General features: G+C 39.8%; 1 protein-coding gene across 4 annotated transcripts in view; it reads left to right on the top strand.

Moving 5' to 3' along the window:
* The window catches only part of LOC138039011 (NAD-dependent protein deacylase sirtuin-6-like), a 126,211-nt gene that overhangs the window by 77,795 nt on the left and 43,416 nt on the right, over nt 1–5,000 (top strand). The gene's annotated exons all lie outside the window — the stretch shown is intronic.

Genomic DNA, 5,000 nt, shown 5'->3' on the forward strand with positions numbered 1-5,000 from the left:
GGGGCAAAAATATCCTTAATTAGTAGGCACCGTCCTTAAGCAGGTCCACATCAGCCTTTGGCTGCTCTTTTATTAACCTGCTTAACCAAATAAAGATATGTATGTGTGTACTTCCTTTTGTTCTGAAAGAAAACAATACTTATTACAAACAAGCAGTAGCTACACAGGTCAAAAAAACAAACGATCAATGAAACTAACACCAAAACGGAATACAATAATAAATGAATTTCAGCATTTCATACCAAGTATTGACGGATACTGCAAAATGTTCAAGGGAACAAAGTCACTTTACAAATGGTTGAAAAGACCGCCTTAACTTGAAAGGCAAAAAAAGCCCTGGGAGGATTTTCTTTCTTTTTATGGTGCAAAAAACGAAAAGTCCTGCATGCAAATTAAGGAGACTGCTGACATGAACTAAATTATTGTTGAGTGCAGACCTCAACATCGTCCCCCGTTTGAACTAGCTACCTAAAGTGTCTGTAATACAAAAGAGTACAAAGAAAGACAACAGTCACTTTGATTCCTCAAGTAGGCGCAACTTTCAAATAGGGTGTACAAGTATTGTGGAGCTGGTCTTCACTTCAGCTGCAAAGAACAAGCCATCCTGACTTGGAAACACTTTCATCACCCGAAAAGGGCCATAGTCTCTATCTACCAGCACCAGGTCATGGTTTGCGTCTCTTTAGTGCCTACTTTTCCTCTTATGAAGGAGGGAGATATTCTTGCAGCCACTTACGCAGGGCCGACTGTGACCATTCCTGGGTAAATATGGAAGGTGCACACACCGATATATGGGGGGGGGGGGAGTTGGGTCTCCCCTTAGGGTTGACTGTGACCAATCATGGGCCTCCCAAGGGCCCCAACTAGCCTATAAGTACATCCCAGGAGTACAAAGTGTCGAGTCTATGGGAGCAAAAGTGTGACGAGAGGAGCACTTTATCCCTACAAATGCAAAGCATTCCCGCATTGACGAGCCACAGTAAAATAAGAAATCTCGATAGATAGAAATAACAGACATTACAGGAGCTCTCCCCAGTGAGGAACCAACCACAAACTAACCAAAATATACCATTGCATTTAGCCTTTTCATCCCCACAGGAATACAAAGTGTATTTTCCCAGGACGAACAAAATTAAATTTAAAAATTGAGAAACAGCTGATGAGGTATAATATCCCCTCACTAGCTTCTGTGGCACTTCTAGAATTAAGAATAGTCATTGTTACCCCTTGTACCTGAAAACGAGTGCTCAAGTGTTTTGATAAGCTGTGTGGATTCAGATTGATTCTGACTCCACTAACTCGAGATTCCAATCTGAAAATATATTGTAGTTCATTGGCAGTATGCCAGTCAGTCTTGCTGAGCAAAGGAATCCAAGAAAGATTACCTCATCAAAGAACGTCTATAGTAGGAATGATTCTTACAAACTGGATGTTGTGTGTGACGGAAAATTAGATACTAGGAATACCGTATCAATGAAGCTATGCGATTGTGCTGTGCCAGATACGAAAACCCACCAAAAAAACCACACTTTAGATGTGGCAAAAAAATATGTGGAAACATATTCCTCAAATAATGCAGCGGCACTAGACCCTGAGGTAAAAGCGGTATTATGTTACTACATACAGAAAAAAATAATTTGATAAATACAGTTTGCACCTTGTCAGACTATTAAAGAAAAAATAATATCCAATGTGTTACAAAATGGAGCTGGTCCTGCTGAGATTGGGTATTCAAGGAAGTACTGATCAAGGAACTCAGGTTCTCTGGGACTCTTGGTGTGATAGTGGATATGACCACATCGAAAACATTAAACTGCAAATGCAGGATGTGGCTATTGTTGTGTTGATTGTTGGAATTGTTTCTGATAGGCCTGGTTACCCTGGCAAGGTGTTGTATTCCTGACCTTCTTATGATTTTCTGTTTCTTCCTGCGCAGTGTTGGTCCCACAACTGCAGTTATTCCATGTGTTCTTGGAAGTCCCTATGTTTTAGGGCTCAAAGGCTCTATAGCCACAATAAATTCAGCAGTGCAAGTTCAAACTCTAAAATAACAAGCAGAGGAATTAAACTTCTATGGCCACAGTAGGTTCACAAGTCAAAGATCACAACACTAACATATCAATCAGAGGAATTAAACTTCAAAGGCCACAATAAATTCAGATGTCAAAGATTAAACATTAGAATAACAAGCAGAACCAAAATAACAATTACAATTCTATGCCCACAATAAAATAACATGTAAATCAGCAGTCAAAGATCATACACTAAAATATCAATCAGAGGAATTAAACTTCCATGGCCGCAATGAATTCAGCAGTCAAAGGTCAAACAGAAAATAACAAGCAGAACTAAAATAACAATGACAGTAGCCCTCTATGGCCAAAATTAATTCAGCAGTCAAGATCAAACACCAAAATATCAATCAGAGGAATAAATTGAGCTGTCAAAGGTCAAACATTAAAAACAAGAAGCAGAACTAAAATAACAATTAGACTTCTGTGGCCAAAACAAATTCAGCAGAGGTCAAATGCTAAAATAGCAATCAGGAATTAAACTTCGATGACCACAATAAATTCAACAATCAAAGATCAGACACTAAAATAACAAGTAGAACTAACATAACAATTAAACTACTATGGCCACCATAAGTTCCCCAGTCAAAGATCAAAACACTAAAACATCAATCAGAGGAATTAAACTTGTAAGGCCACAATAAATTCAGAACTCAAAGATCAAACAATAAACATTAATTAAACTTTTATGGCCAGAAAAATTCAGCAGTCCAAGATCAAACACGAAAATAACAAGCAGAACTCAAATAACAATTATTTAATTTCTATGGCCACAATAAATTTAGCATTCAAAGATCAAGCACCAAAATATCAAGCAGAGGAGTTTAAACTTCAAGGCCACAAGAAAATAATTCAGAATTGAAAGATCAAACAGTAAAATGACAATCTGAGGAATTACACGAAAGGGGGTAGTTTTTAAAGAAACTGTGGTGCTGCGTCGGTGGCGAAGTAGTATACAAAAATTTGGTTTTATCAACAGAGTTGATAATGTAAATTGGCCACCCTACAGAGATTCTAAAAGCTGACGTTTCAAGCGTTAGCCCTTCGTCAGAACGAATCTACTATCACCACAATGAGCTGAGCAGTCAAAGTTCAAACACTCAAAGCTCTATGGCACAGTATCCTTCCTATTGTCTGCAGTGCACTGTCGGTGAAACATGGCCTTGTGCTCTTCGTTCAACAAGGATGAGTTGTTGAGACATCCGTATTTTGTGGACCAGGTAGTGGTGTGTGAGGTCCGAAAGCTGGCGTTCAAGCGTCTTTCGAATACCCGCCGACGGTGATAGGGATGAAAGACGGCAATAAACCGGATGGATAAGTGTGTAACTTATCACTGGCGGGAAATCGACCGCCTTGCATGATGTCGTGAAAGCTGGTAGTGCCACAGAATCGATTGATTCTAGGAGCGGGGAAGATGCACATCAAACAGCTACGAACACACACTGTCTTAGAACTTTCCTACAAAATCGTTGGCCCATTACGTTATTACGGCTCATATCATCGCTGTCTTGAGAAAAAGGGTTCGGCCCATTACGTTATTACGGCTGATATCATCGCTGTCTCGAGGAAAAGGGTTCAGCCCATTACCCCATTACGTTATTACGGCTCATATCATGGCTGTCTTGCGAAAAAACGTTGGCCCATTACGTTATTACCGCTGATATCTTCACTGTCTTGAGAAAAGGCGTTCGGCCATTACGTTATTACGTTATTACGGCTGATATCTTTGCTGTCTTGAGAAAAACGGTTCGGCCCATTGCGTTTTTACGTTATTACGGCTCAAATCGTCGCTGAACTTCCTTGAACTGATCATGTACTTCCTTATTACGCTATTCAAGCGTAATAACAAAAAAAGAGGCGAAATTCTAATCCTATTTGGGCATGGTATAACTGGAAAACACTACACTCACTTTTAAGCCAATTACTCACATAATCGTAACTAATGAAATTATACATGAAAGGAATCATATACCTATACCATGCCCAAAATAGAGAGAAATATACCATGCCCAAAATAGGATTAGTATTATTTCTTTTACTCCTTGTCTATCCTTGTCTGTCTAGTGACAGAAGAGTGCGTCGTAGCTGACTACGTTAAAGCTGCTGTCCTTAAAATCCTCGACCCATGCCAGTACGGTGCTGTCGTGAAGTCTTTGACAACCCAGGCGCTCATTCACATGTTACACCACTGGACCCAGGGATGTGACAGCATTGGAGCTACAGTGAGGGTCACACTCTTCGATTATCAGAAAGCTTTTGATCTTATAGATCATAGGATTCTTGTACAGAGCTTGTATTAGACCTTCCTATAGAAATAACCAACTGGATTATTGATTTCTTAAGTGATCGTTCCCAGAGAATCAAACTGTCAGAGGGGTGTTACTCCGAGTGGGGTGCAGTCCCCTCCAGAGTCCCCCAGGGAACTAAACTAGGTCCATGGTTGTTTTTAGTGCTTATAAACGACTTAGAAATCAATAATGTAGGTAACATCTGGAAGTATGTGGACGATACAACCACATTTGAGATCGTTGCAAAGGGAGCCGGCAGCAATTCTCAAATAATTGCAAATACTGTAGCGCAGTGGTCATCTGAGAACCAGGTTAAATTAAACAGTGATAAATGTAAAGAGCTGAGGATATCATTTGCAAAACACAAAGCACACCTCGCGCCCATTGTAGTAGACAACAAAGCTTGAATGTGTTGATTATCTGTTACGATCTCAAACAACCTCACATGGAATGAGCATATTGATCAAGCCATCAAGAAAGCTTCGAAGCATATGTATTTTTTAATACAACTGAAGAGGGCAAAGGTCCCACGGAATGAGATACATGTAATACTATTTTACACTTCTTACATACGGTCCGTCTTAACGTATGCATCGCCGGTGTTTTTCCATGCTTTGCCCATGTACTAAAAGAAAGATCT

This window comes from Montipora capricornis, chromosome 2 (genome assembly GCF_036669925.1).
Source record: "Montipora capricornis isolate CH-2021 chromosome 2, ASM3666992v2, whole genome shotgun sequence".
Classification (NCBI taxonomy): domain Eukaryota; kingdom Metazoa; phylum Cnidaria; class Anthozoa; order Scleractinia; family Acroporidae; genus Montipora; species Montipora capricornis.